Here is a 14,992-nt window from a genome sequence, read left to right as displayed (position 1 = left end):
TTCTCTAAGCCTTCGAGGAATGTCTCTCACCTCTCTAAATGTACAATTTACTCTTCCCGCTGCAGGCTTAGTAAAACATACTCTCTGGTCTATTTCTCTTCATTTATCCATTTCATGCATTTACAAATTCTATTTTTTCAGGAAAAAGAAAAGAAAGAGAAAGAGCTATTAGAAGGCATTTGTTGTTTCTCCTGCAGTTCATAATGTGTCCCATGACACCAAAATGAAGAAGATACCAGTGGTACCCAGGCATGGCGGTGATACAAAAGCAGGACGGAGTTTGGTTGGTTGAATGAAAGGAGAAAGAAAGGGGAGACATCATAAGGAAGAGCATCCTTCAAGTGCAACTTTAAGAATGGCTGTGTGTTTGCTAAAAAAGACATTGGGCGAGCAGGGAAAGAGGCATATGGGCACTACAGTGAGGAAAAACAGTTTTGACTTAAAAGTCAATTACTGAAATGTGGCAATGACATGTGTGGGGAGGGGGAGGTAAAGGGAGTTAGAGGAGGGACGTGTGGAATGTGAAGACTTCAGGTACTGTATTTGTCACTTTCTCATCGGTGTAACAAAACACCTGACACCCAGTGTTTAAACAAAGGATCATTTGGGCTCATGGCTTTATTCCGTAGTCGGCTGGCTCTAAGGCAGAAACACCATGGAAATATAGAGGAACCTGCTCCCTTTGTGGTAGCCAGAAATCAGAGTGCAAAGGGAGGAGCTGAGGAGGGTGATGCATTCTCCAAAGGCACATTGACATGAGCACTTCCAACCGGCCCCCACCTCCTCACAGCACATTCAGCTATGAGCTTATCAGTGGGTCCGTCTATGAATAAGTATAGCACACCCACAATGCAATCACCTTTCAAAAGTCCCGCCTCCAGACAGTTGAGAATTTGGGGGGACATTATAAAGTTAAACCATAACAGGCTGCCGCTGGCCCTCAAAATGCTTATGTCCATGCCATGATTCAAAATGTATTTAGTGTAGCTTTAAGAGTTGCTGAAGATTTCACAGTCTCAACAATAATGAAAAGTCCAAATCCAAAGTCTCCTTTGAAGCTCAAGGCAAACTCTTAGCTATGAGCCCTTGCTAAAAGAAAGAAAGAAAGAAAGAAAGAAAGAAAGAAAGAAAGAAAGAAAGAAAGTACTTCCAACATACAATGGCACAGGGTTAGTACAGGATGGTTTTTCCTGGTTTTAATGAACGGGAACCCCAGAGAGCAGGAGACCCTGGGGGCTCTCTTCTCAAAGCAAAGTCTTTCAAAGGAGTTTGTTTTTAAACACTCTTGCACCTACAATGGGTAGGCATTTTCTGAGATGTCACTGAGGCATCATTCCTATTGTCCTGATGCAAAATACTTGGCTTTATTTTAAGGCTAACCTTTCCAGGAACCATAGTTCTTGGCTGCCACTTTACATGTAGTTTCTTCTGGGCCAAAATTTAAGTTTTTCAATTGTTTCTCTTTTGGTCTTTTGCCTCTGATTTTTATATCTACCTAAAAGAAGCCAGTGGTATCCATGCCATAACCTGAATATTGGGCTGTTTGATCTGCTAGACTTATTGGTTTGCTTCTGAAAAGGGTAGGTCATGGGCAATATGAAGATGAACTTTCTACCACAGCAAAACACACATGATCTCTCTAGTTCAGTTGCCAGTGGAGTTATTCCCAAGGGAAACATCTTGAGTGTGACCTTTACTATGTGTATTCCTATCAATATTCTGCTCTTCTGAGCTCCACCGAGAATCACCCATCAAGTTCTATTTACTAAATTCTTGGGCTTGTCTAGCTTACATCTCCAAAGTTTTCCAAACTCCTCCACCAAATTAACTCCAAATGTTTAATTCCATTTAAACCACATGGTCAGGTATAGTCACAACAGAGACCACATGTCTCTAGTATGAATTTCCTGTTTAGTTGCTTTGCCATCCCTGGGAGAAAATCCTTGAAATCTGCAACTCAAAGGAGAAAAAGTTTATTGACTCCCCATTTCACCGCATGGTTGGCTGGTTCCAAGGCAGAAGCATCATGGCAGAAGGGTCTTGTAGAGGAAGGCAGCACACCTCGTGGCATCCAGGAAGTAAAACAAAGGAAGGAGCCAAAGAGGGAGATACACCCCGCAAAGAGATTCCCCAGTGACACACTTCTTCTAATTGGACGCCACCTTCTAACAGCACATTTGGCCATGAACTCATCCGAGGACCAGTCCACTGATGAGTATAGATCTTTCATGATCCAGTCACCTTCAGAAGTTTCAGCTGTGAACACATGAGACTTTTGTGGTACATTCTACATGTAAACTGCCACAGATAGGTTGAGATGTAGAAGTGAGCAGAGCAGGAACTCTTAGCGCTAGAGAATGGTGACCCCTGAGAGCTTCAGAAACACGAGCAGCATGTAGGATAAAAAAATCATCTTCTACAAGAGATCTGTAAGAGATTGAGTCAAGTGTACAGCAGATAGACTTTATTTTCTTGTTGCCCTTATAAAGTACTGGTTGCTCTAAACCTTAAAAGGCTTTGCAATCTTGCAGTGACTTGGAGAGCGATATCCTTTATCCTATCTAGTTAAGAGATTACCAAAAATAGAGCACTGTATTGAAAACATACTTTTCCTTTTCTTGTGAAAGTACTTTAACAAAAAAGTTCAAATGTGTATTAGCAGTCTGATAGACTACTACGTGAGCATTTTTGTTATCTAATAAACACAATATGTTTATTAAAAATAAAAAGCAGAATTTTACTTTGAGGTCTTTATTAATAGAGCAACCCACAATCTCTCATGTAAAGGTGAAAAACACCTTAAAAATGCCACTTCTGTGTCTGGTTTACCCATTAAATTTTGAATATTTCTGCCCTTAGGTAGAAGAACAGTCTTTTTTTTTTTTTTTTTTTCATGAAAGCAACAGTCTTAGCATAGATAAGGTGAGCATTTGACACTGGCAATTGAATTATCTTTGAATATGTCTTCTAACACTAGTCAACCTTGTATAGACAGGAAATGAAACAGTTCAGTGCCAGAGGGATAAACATGAGGATTTGTATCCAACTGTAGTATTTTAGTTCCATTCATACTTTATCCAGAATGAGGTTTTAGAAACTCTCATCTCCTGTCTTTCCCCTTGTCCCCTGCCCTAGTTATATTCCAAAACTATCAGCTAGAGGCAAACTGCAAAAAGGCCTGAAACTACACGTAACAAAGTTGCACCAACTCATGGCCCATGAATTGAGGATTAGCCTTTGTTGGAACACATTGCAAACATTATAAGAACTCTGTACAAGGAAACTTACAATGTGCTACTGACTCATTTTTTAGAAGCAGCTGTATAATTAGTGTGGCTTTTGCATACTAATTGAATTACCAGGTAAAGTATATCTGTAATCAGATATGCACTGAATCCAAGGAGGGCTTAAAAAAGGAGTCTTTTCAGTTTTTATTTCATTGACAGAGCTATATTTAAAGTGTGAGAATGAGATATAGTGTGTTTTTTTTTAAAGATTAAAGCAGATATATAGTTGGAATTATAAAACAAGCGGAAATTCTGGTTTGCAGGCAAACTGGAGAGGCGTGTTAAACACATGGAAGATGAATTGTCTGATATCCTTGAGGTGATAATTTTCAATGAAGAAACAACTGTGGAGTTCAGTGTGGGCCGAGGACAAAGCTGTGTTCCTAGAGTCGTAAACTGTGGAGACTAAGGAGGAAACAGGTAGATGAAGCACTTCAGAGTACACAGACTTCCAGAGCTTGGTTCAGAGGCTGCCTGATTTCCTGGGGGATTCCAGGAAAAGGCTCCTTGGCCAGAGTTTCTCTTTGTTTCTTCTCAGTGATCAGTGGACACAGAGCCCATAAAAAGTAACTGGAGAAAGCAAATGTGTGCACATATAATTTCAGGAAGATAAGTATCTGGATTCCCCTTTTCTATTACAAAACAAGTGAATTTCTCTCTCTTATCATTGCTGATGGTTAAAGTGCTGTCTTGCAAAGTTCTATCCATCCTATTCTGAGGGAAACTCACTTTCCAGGGTCCCTTCTGTATCTCTTACAGAGAAGCTATCGTTTCCTCAAATAAATATATCGTACTCTTAAAAAAATTTATTCTGTATCCTTGTGCTTTGCTCATGAGTTAAAAGGTCTTCAAGTAAAAGTTTGGAATCTGAACACTATTGTTCAAGTATTAATGAAATTACATCTCAAAAGTAGATATCTTTGAGTATCTTTTGAGACAGAGTTTTGCTGTGTTACCTCTTGTAATGATTTGAGCCTTATTGTGAAAGGGGAAACAATATAATACAGGACACATACTCTGTAAGATTATTTATAATAGTCACCCAAAAATGATATACAGAAGAGTGCAGGAAATCTGTCCATAGACTATAACCTAAGATTCCACCTGAGGGCCTGGATCCCAGAGAAATGTCCCACATGAGTCCAGTTGAGGATCTAGAGCTCAGAACAATGCTTCCCACGAATTCAACTGGAGGTCCAGAGCCCACAGCAATATATCATGCAGGCCTGTTTCACTGATCTGTGTAGTGAAGGCCCAAAGGTAAGTGGTGGAATCTAGGAAGTCTATGCCAGCGGTATGAAGGATCTGTGTTAGCAGGCTGAAGGATCTGCACTGGAGGTTGGAAGTGATGCTTAGAAGAACCAGGGCTTCCCCAAAAAGTACCACAGCCATCCTCAGCAACAGTGAGGTCCCAAGCTGCTCCAATGATCAAGATGGCCAAGTTTCCTTCAGGGAAGCCAATGCAGCAAGCTTCTCTAGGAGACCGGTAGGACACCATCTTCCCCTCTGGAGCCAGGAAGCGATGCTCAGAGTGAGGACCAGAGCTCCCCCAAAGGGAACCAAAGCTATTCTCAGTGTCAACAAGGTCCCGAGGTCCTCGAAGGATGAAAATAGCCAAGTTCATCAGGAAAGCCAGCATGACGAGCACCTCCAAAACAACCAACAGCTCCTTATAGTTCTAACCGACAGCCTTTTTCTGCTCCCAACAGCCATAACTTTTCCTTCTCCAGCTCTGCCTCTTATGCTGCTGGCACCAATCTGCAGGTGGGCCTCCCACACCCAGCACCACCCTTACTCAGTTCAGCTGGGGGTTAAAAGTTGACTACCAGTTGTCAATCCACTACACCTCTGTTTCCCAGGTTGGCCTCAAACTGGCTACCTCAGGTAGCTGAGGCTAACAGCATACACCACAGCACTTGTCCCAAAATTTGATTTTAATGCAGGGGAAAGATTAGAAATCATATAGAAGAAATGCGTTGGCTGAGACAAAGGGGACTTCAAGGAAAGGAAGGTAAAACCACAATAATACTTTCTGTTTATTATTTACCAGGTATTTTCTCAGTTCTTCTATACATTTTATTTCATTTCATTTATTGACCATAAGCAATTCTCGGGACCATAGTATTTATGAGGCAATTTGGGCTATTAAAAGTTAAGTAGCATGCCCAAATTTGGGCTGTAAATTATGGAGCTGAAATATGAGCTAGAATTGACCACCTTAGGTATGGACATACAACCACTGTTCTCTGTGGAAACTTTGATCATGTCCATTTTTGTTGGCTGTGCCCTGCCTGCTTTGGACATCATCCATTTATGGTCACCAGAAGCTCAGCCAAGGTGCTCATGGACCAGCCATAGTGACACCTGTAGTTCTATTCACTTTTGTAATCCTGGCCACGTGTGTGCTCTAGAGCAAGTTATCCTATTTCTTTTTGTACTGTTTCTTCAACTTAAAACCAAAGAGAGAAATAGCAGCTGGGTGGCACATGCCTATAGTCCAAGCACACAGAAGGCTGAGGCTCAAGGCCAACTTGGGCAACATAATGTGTTCAAGGCCGGCCTAAACTACAGTGAGACCCTGTCTCAAAAGAAAAAGTGAAATGGAATTAGCAGTTCTTAACTTCACTGAGAGTAGTTGATCCTCTAAAAATGGATCTTCCTTCCCCACCTCTTCCAACCTTCACATAAAATTTTGCCCACAGTTTGACATTTTATATGAACTTTCTGAAACTGGGTCAAGTTAGTCATCTCTGTCCATTATTCTTTGATATGACCTGTTGTTTTAAGCTTTTCACCATCTATTTTGGAAGGAGGATAGGTAAATGAGAAATGGCAGTGACCATAGGTCACATAAAATGTCAAAGAATATGGAAAATATGAATCTAATGTGATTAGGTGGATGCTAAATGTCTGCTTTTATAAGCTAGCACTTTATAAACTGTTATGAAGTAGAACATTAATCATTTATGATTGAGAGAACACTAGTAAGTAGGTAATATTTGTTATATAGTGGTCAGCTTACTCCCATGGCTCTCATTTTTGTATTAATGATGATGAACAATGATAATAATAGTGACCAAAAATATCACGTTATGTAGATGTAAGTGCTGTGCTGAATGTTTTTCAGGTATTGATAATCTTTGTAAAAATCCTATGAAGATAGAAGTACTATCATCACCATTTTATAGACAGGAATAGAGGCTCAGAGAAGTTAAAACCATACACACATTTTGCTTTAAAATATATTTCTCCAATTTTTTTTCAAGTTTGGCTTCTGTAATTAATTCTGTTTCTCAATGAGGACAGTACGCCACTAGAACTCATTCTTAAGTTTCTTTTTTTTTTTTCCCTCCGGTACTGGGAACCGAACTCATGACCTTGCGCTTGCCAGGCAGGTGCTTTTGCCGCTGAGCTAAATCCCCAGCCCCTAGAACTCATTCTTGTCAAATGAAATCACTATATAGTTCTTGGAATGATCTTTGTCTTTAACTAGCAGGAAACCTAACTTAGAGTGGCTTAACCAAACAGGTATCAAATGGGCTGAGTGCTTCTGCGTATGATAGAAAAACTTCATTGGAATGCCACATGTTTTCTTTAAAGAAAAAATGGTATGAAATCTCAAGTCAAATGTTGCCCTTATATCCAAAGGTTTTGCTTTCAAAAGCTTATCAGTTCTGGTTAAATTCTTCTAAATATCCTTCCATGATATAGCAATTAATCACTTTGAGATTGTTCCTTTTTGTTGCTGTTAAATTCTGATAATCCACTATGGGAGTGAGTTCATTTTATTTTGTTTCGTATATGTACACCTTTACTTGGCAACATGACTGGTTTTTGATTTGTTCTGTCTGTCCCGCTTAAATTTTTGAGAAATTCTGTTTTAGAAAACTTTAAATGTGGCACTCACTGAGTTAAAAGCAATATCCATGTTAAGTGCCTACATACTTTCCCTCCAATTTTGATGTGGGTCATCTCATATAAATAGAGCATTCTATAATAATAATAATATTAACTGGTTTAGCTTAATTACACAGGGAACAGAATATGTCTCATTATGAGGGAATAAACTTAGAAAAATGCTTAAGGTCCTTGCACTTCGGTGCATTTCAAACTTAGGATCTAATTTAACCTATTGGCACAGGTTTCTGGGAAGCAGCCATGTAGTGCCAGTGAATCAGTTTCCCAAGTGCTTCTGTTGAGGACAAAATTAAATAGCTCACCTCCACCCACGATTATAACACATGGTGTATCTATGTCTGTGAATACTGAAAAGTGAAAGATAAAAGCAACTATCTGGTACTTTAGAAGCATCTACTGTCCTCGTATTATGTGTTGAAAAATATACTGCATCTCAGTAAAGAGGTGTACAATTCATGCTAGTTTCTGTAAAAATCAACTAAATGTAATTACTGTCTTAAAGAAAAAGAAAATCAGATAAGCAATGATTGACCTCCAAATATTCATCAAAATTTTAAGACTGAATATTTGCCTGCATATCAAGTATCCTAATTATAATATGATAGAAATTAATCAGCCTGAAATACCTAAGTGTTACTAATGTATAGACTCTAGTAGCTCCTAAATGGTTGTGTCTATAAATTAATTTAAATGACAGTGTAATATTTCAGCATCATGAAAATACATTGAAATTTAAATAATGGAGGAGTGCACTATTGAACACATCTTTCCTTTCAGTTTTTTCCTTTACTTTTTGTTCTTGAATAAGAACTCATGCACACACACAAAAACCAAAAACTTAGCCCTTGAAATCTTTTCTTATAGAAAGTTATATCTTGGAGAGTACTGAGTATGTGTTTTAGGTAACATCTTTCTTCTATAAACGCATTTATGTGTGTGGATGTTCACTGGAGTATGATTATCCAAACAGGAAGTAAAAAAGCAAATTCTTGGCCTTCGGACACTGCAAGGGAGAATTTGTGGGAAATTTATGTTTCTGAGAGCAAGGCTAAATCAATGATGAAAGAAAGTAGTGAATAGTATTTATTCACCCTTGTAAAGTAAATCACTGGGAGACGGCGATGTGTTCTACTTTATTTCCCAGGGGTCCCTAATAAAACCGAGGTCCAGCTGCACTATATGTTAGTTTGTTCACTTTTCAATTTTGCCTTGATTTTCTTCCCTTCACCCCATTCCTCTGTGACTCAAATGCTGTTGCCTTTTAGGAATCACTTCTGGGTCAGCTTCTCAGAAAATCCAGTCTTAAAATATTTTGTTTAGTGTTTGAGTTAGTTACTTTTTTCAAATGAAATTTTATGATTAACTCAGTACTGAAAACGTATGAAAGTAGAACAAGTAGAACTACTTGCTGATAGCAGTGAGTTGTTAGGAGAAGGCTACAGGGGCGTAGAATCTTGCAGTTCTACTTTCCTTTCCCTCTTCTACACCCCCAAATCTCAGTGCTACCTACCTAGGCCTTTTGGAAACAGTTTGAAAACTTTTGGACTAAAATGATTTTCTCCCTTACAAATAAAAAAAAAAATCACTCTTTTACTGATTACCCTCTACTAACTATTGCATACTTATTTATCGGATATTTAAAATATATGATGAGGCTATATTAATTTACTCTTTCTATGCATATAGCATTTCCAAGAATCTCCTTCTGCGGGCACGAACCACAATTTCCCCAGTGCTGTTATCACTTATCATAACTAGTTCAACTGCACATGAAAGAGCATCCACTGTGTTAACCTTGGCTCCTTGAATTAAGAGATTATATAAATCCTAGCTGAAGTCAATGTGGACCAAACTTTTTTTTCCCTAGAATGTGACTTTTCATATAATATACTTATTTAATGGACACACATAACTGTAACTTATCTTGGAGTGTGACAGGCAAATTTTCTGAGAAAAAATCAATTTCCTTCTTTCAATATTTCTTTTAACAAGGTTGAAAATCATATATCTTAACACAGAATGTTCCGTAGCTCTGCAATTAGCATGCAAAGTTGTTTCTTAACAGTTCTCTCTCACTTTTAAAATGACATTGGGAGTAGAGGCGCTTGTTCTTAATTTTTAAACCTACTGATTTCATTGTGCCTGACACAAAGCAGAACATCTTTGCCATAATTATTGTATAACAGTTATTTTTTGCAAAGTTGTAATTTTCCTAAAATTAGCTGGACAGCCTCAATTATGTAAATCAAATCCTGAGACTTTAATGAGAGTATTTGTAGGCGCACAATAGACTTTTATGGGGGAAATATCAGAGGAAAAGAAAACCCTCCAGAATCATTTTGGCCTTGCTTTTAATGAGGCCAAGAAAAAGAAAAGTACTCCTCCTAGTCACAGTCTCTTAGGCAAGTTGCTTGCCCACATCCTTTCTCTGCTTGTGCAAGATACAATATTCACCCAAAGTGTCTAAGTTTAACATTCTGCAGCTGGAAGGAAATCGAAGAGTTAAACACTTCAGATAATCTTTGTGCTCCCTTTTGGAAATGCTGGACTACATCTTCACTTTTTATTTTCTCGTGAAAGAATGTCTTCTTTCTTCTCACCATTAACCTTGTCCTGCTATGTAACAGAACACTCTAAAATTCTAGTGGTTTCAGCAATAATTTATTAGTACATCTCATGATTCTGTGGTTTGAATGGACTCAGAGAGATGATTCTTGCTCATGGTATCTCCTGGGATTTTTGTCAGAGAACAGCTAGGGCTAGAATCATCTGCAAGCTTGACCAGGATGAAAATCAGAGGTGCGTCTTCTCCTTCATAGCAGGTGCCTTGGTCCTTCTCTAAGTGGCCACTGTTGCTTGCAGAGCAGCCTAGGCTTTTTCATGGTACAGGAGGTTGTAAGAGAGAAACTTCCATTTCTTCTTAAAAACAAGCCCAGAGCTGGCAGAGCATCATTTCCCTGATACTCAGTAGTTTAAAGCACTTGAATCCCAGCCTGGATTCATTGGAAAGGACATACATTCCATCTCTCAGTGGAGGCTGCGGTGGGGAAGGGGGAAGATTCAAAAGAACTGAAGCTAGTATTAATCTGTCTCTCATCTTACTGGAGATCTTTGGTCTCTAAGGTTTGTTTACTTTCTTCTTTCCTCTTCCTTGCTTATTTTGTCTACTTTCTGCTGGAGGATAAACACATTTAATTGATTTGCTTTACTGCTTTATATATTCCTAAATCTCAGCAGAATTTTTCAACTGGCCACCTTCCAGTGGATAACTCATATGTCTTGTCTGGCTTTACCCACTCTTCACTCATTTGATACTCCATGTTACAATCTACTGAGGCATCTTCCTGCCTTCTTGTCTCTGTGCTCTATTTCTCCATTCTCCAAAATAAAGACTTTTCTCTCTTCTTTTAGGTATCAATATATATTTCAAGAATGTTATGTGTTTTACTTTAACATGTATATCTGGATTATCCTACATCTCCTGAAAAAATGCATGTCTATTCAGTACTAATAACAGTACTATCATGTAACATTTAAGAAGATCTTATAGCATTTCATTTGTATTATATGTCTTAAATCTTCAAAACTACCTGTGAGGTAGCAATTATTAGATAATATTGTATAGATTAGGACAATGAGACATGGAGAAATGAAGGATTAACATCTTTAAATGCATTAGGTAATGATAGATTACTTCTGTATTGGTTATACCTGTTCGTGCCCTTAGCAGGAGATATGAGAGCCCCTGCTGTCCCACATTTTTCACAGCATTGGCAATGTTGGACTTCTCAATTTTTGCCAGTCTTCAGAGTATGATATTGTACTTTACAGTGGTTTTAGTTTCACTTTTAGCAATTGCGGGTTAGGTTATCTGTCATTTTATATCTCAGTGGTTGTGCTTGTTTTCTCATCTACAAAGTGCGTATGTATGACTTTTTTTATCAATTTTTATCTTATTAGTTTATTGGCTTTCTTTAAATAGTCTCAATGCTAAACTTTTTTCAACATGTAACTATTTTGTTGCAAATATTTTCCTTCGGACTGTAGCATTTCTGCATTTTCTTCTGTGTGTTTTCTGGTGAATGGAAGTCCTGAATGATTCCCAGGTATTTGAATGAACTTTTGTTCTTGAATTTGGTGACTCTTACTAGATTGTTTTATTTTGTTGGCAGATATGTGAAAATATAATCCACTTTTGAATATTAATGCTAGGTCAAGATATCTTACTACTCTCTTTATACATATATTACTGTGGAGACTTCTTGGCATATACACATATGTATTTAATCTCCAATACCTCTATCGCAAGAGCACATAGGAAAGTTAATAGTGAATATTCCTCCTCTTCTTAAAATAATGTGGAATGCTTCATTGCAGTTTATTTAAATTGTCTTGTTTTGTAGAATATATTCCTTTTTTTCTTCAGAATTTTTCCCTACATGGCAAACATTAAATCCCATATTGCCATGTCCAGCACCTGGGACAATACATGGCAAGATGTGAATTCCAAAGGGCTTTGACCCTATGGATGGCTTTGCCCCTATGGCTGTTATGGTGGTTGTAGCTACCATGTCTTCTCTCTGGGGCTGGCTTTGCTCTCTCCTTGTGGCTTTCCTCGGACAATCCACTTTCCTGCTTCTCCAAAATTTTGTGGTCTCCAATGCACCTCCAGCTTCACACTCATAGCTTCATACAATGCCCTTTCAGGGGCACAATGACTGGCCTCCTAAGCCTTCTTCTGAAATCTAGATGGAAGCTTCCCTAACCCCACATTCTGCATGCATCTAAAACCAGCACCATGTGGATGATGCCAAATTCTGACACCAGCTGCCAACAGGCTTCCTTCTCTCTGGGCTGTAGGGTTTGAGTTCCTGGGCTATTGAAGATTATGAACCCAGTCCTGAAGAACAATTTCCCTAGAATGACACCATTCTGGAACCTGGTATTCTGCAGCTGTCTTCTTAAAATGTCTTTCACCTTTGCAATCTTGAGTCTGAAGAGGGTGGAGTCCTACTGGTTCTTTTAATGTCCTCAGGCCATCTTTTCTATTCTGTTTCTTTTTAGCCACCTCATTTTCCTCTGCTCTTTTACAGGCTATAACTGTACTGGAGCTTCCTTTCTGGCCAAACTCAAAACAATTTAAATCATTCTTCTTGGCTCTTTGCTCTTGATTCTCAATATAAATCTGGCTAAAATCCCCTAGCAGTAGCCATGCAACTTCCTTAGGCTACCTTGAAATTTCTTCCACAAGATCAATTAGTCCACTGTACTTAATCTGGATCTCCCACAATGTCTCTGGTCACAGACAAAATGTAGATGAATTTTCCACTAGAACATAACACATATGGTCTGCAATCCAACTGCCAATGTTGTGCTTCCTAGCAGAAATCTTCTGAGCCTGGTGTTTACTGGCAACATTTTTATCAGGATTCTAGTCTTCTGAGCTCTGGCCAGAATCTCACATCAAATTTTGCTGATACCATTCTATGGCTGCTTCTCCACTCATCAACCCCAAACATCCTCAAACTCTTGCCATAAGCCAGTTCCAAATGCTTGAGAGCCACATGATCAGGTAACATAACAGCAATAACCCTACTTCTCTGGTACCAAAATCTGTCTTAGTTATTCTTCTTGTTGCTGAGACAAAATATCTAACACCCACAAGTTAAAGGAGAAAAGGTTTTTAGAGTTTGTAGAGGTTTCAATTCTCAACTGCCTTGTTCCAAAGCAGGGTGGTGTGGCAGAGGGGCATCATAGAAGACAAATACTCCATTATGGGCAGGCAGGCAGGCAGCAATAGCAGCAACAAGGGGCAGCTTCCTTTTCCATCCTTTTATATTCCATCCAGGCTATAAGCCTATACTGATTGGTGCCACTCATACCTACGTTGGGCCTTCACATTATCCACACCCAGAACTATGCTAACTTCAGTCAGTGGACTAACTGAGTACCACATGCCTTAATCCCAGCATCATGTGGCTTACATCCAGGCAGCTTCAGAAAGCTTCATCTGTGAGCATATGAAGCTTTAGGGGGAGATCTAGGAACAAAACATAACAACAGTCAAGATGCCGTATCATTTTCTTACATTCTTTCATTTAGCTTGCTGATTTTTTTTTTTTTGGTTTGGTTTTTTTTCCGGTACAGGGAATCGAACTCACGACCTTGCACTTGCCAGGCAGGCGCTGTGCCGCTGAGCTAAATCCCCAGCCCCAGCTTGCTGATATTTTAAAAGATTTTTTGTACCTACATTTCTGAGTGAACTTGGAAAAAGTTTGCATTCCTTCCAATATATTATTGAGTCTTGTTTTTCAAATTATATGTAGTTTATAAAGTGATGCAGATATTATTAATTCTATTCTTTTCTGCCATAATTTGTATAAAACTAGAATCATATCTGAATCTTTGGAAGAACTGCTGTACAGAGATATTCAGATTTAGTGTTTCCTTTATGGAAAGGCTATTTTTATTACGACTAACCAATTTCTTTTATCTTTTTAGGAGAATTCAGATATTTAATTTATTGTTTACTCAATTTAGTATAACTTTTCTAGGAAATTGTCATTTTGTATATATTTCCAGTTTTATGTCTCAGTATTTCATAACCTCTCAATATCTGCTGCTTGTGTAATTAGTTCCCTATTAATTATTACTTTTGCTTATTTTTCTTTTACTGTGGATTAGCCATGCTAGTTTGCTTTTTCTCTACCATGATATTTTTCTATTTAAATGATTTTTAATTTAATTACTCTTATCTCTTTTATTCTTTGGAATTTCTGATAGCTGGAGATTTAATTCATGAATGTTGACCTCTTCATTGCCTGAATATGTATGTGAGGTTATGTCTTAAAGTTTCTTACATGAGTGTTGCCTTACAAGTTTTGACAAAAGTCATTTTTTGTGACTGAATTCCACACTTTTCTTACTGATTTTTTTAGAAATCTGAGTTATTGCACACATATTTTAAAATATACAAATAAGAAATTAAAATTCTCCTTTTTATCCTTTTTTATTGTAAAGAGACCAAGATTCAAAAAGCTACACAAATATGTAGTTTAATAAAACATTTCAAGGCAAATACACCTGAAATCACCCTGTAGGTCAAGAAGCAGTGCTTGTTGGTCATCCCAGGGGTTGTTCCTTTTGCCTTATCTCAATCATAAGTCCGTTACTCTTTCCAAAATAATTTAATTATTTCCTTATATTTCTTTGTAGTTCAACCAACCCAACTTGCCTTGCTAGGCTCTAGTGTTGCCTCTCTTATTATTTTTATTTGGTGGGTCTTTTAAGTCTTTTAATCAGTAGCCATTTCACCCACCCTGTTCTTTTCCCTGTGTTTAATGCTGAGGGCCATTATGCATTTATCACAGTTGGGATTTTCCTAATACAGACTCTCAGTGTATAGTGTTAATTGCACATTCATGTCTCCATTTTTTGTATTTCTTGTAAATAGGCAGCTGAATGAAGCTGTAGCCAAGTGTCTTAGTTACTTTTCTCTCATTCCTGAGACAAAATACCTGACATCCAAAATTAAGGAAGGAAAGATTTATTTAGCTTACAGTGTGTGGAGGTTTCAGTCCATACTTGGCTGGCTCCAAGGCAGTGTGGCACATGGCAGAGGGAAAACCTTCATGGAAGCAGAAAACAGGAAAGGCAACAAGAGCAAAAAGGGAGGCATGCTGGCAAGCAGCCTCTTTTTCTCCCTTACATATGCAAACTATCCGTCCCAGGACCAGTGTACCATTCAGGCCCATAATCCCAGCATTGGACCATGGATCAATCATAAA

Source organism: Chinchilla lanigera, unplaced genomic scaffold, assembly GCF_000276665.1.
Source record: "Chinchilla lanigera isolate Chin_1 unplaced genomic scaffold, ChiLan1.0 scaffold00021, whole genome shotgun sequence".
Taxonomy (NCBI): Eukaryota; Metazoa; Chordata; class Mammalia; order Rodentia; family Chinchillidae; genus Chinchilla; species Chinchilla lanigera.
This window is presented reverse-complemented; position numbering follows the sequence as displayed.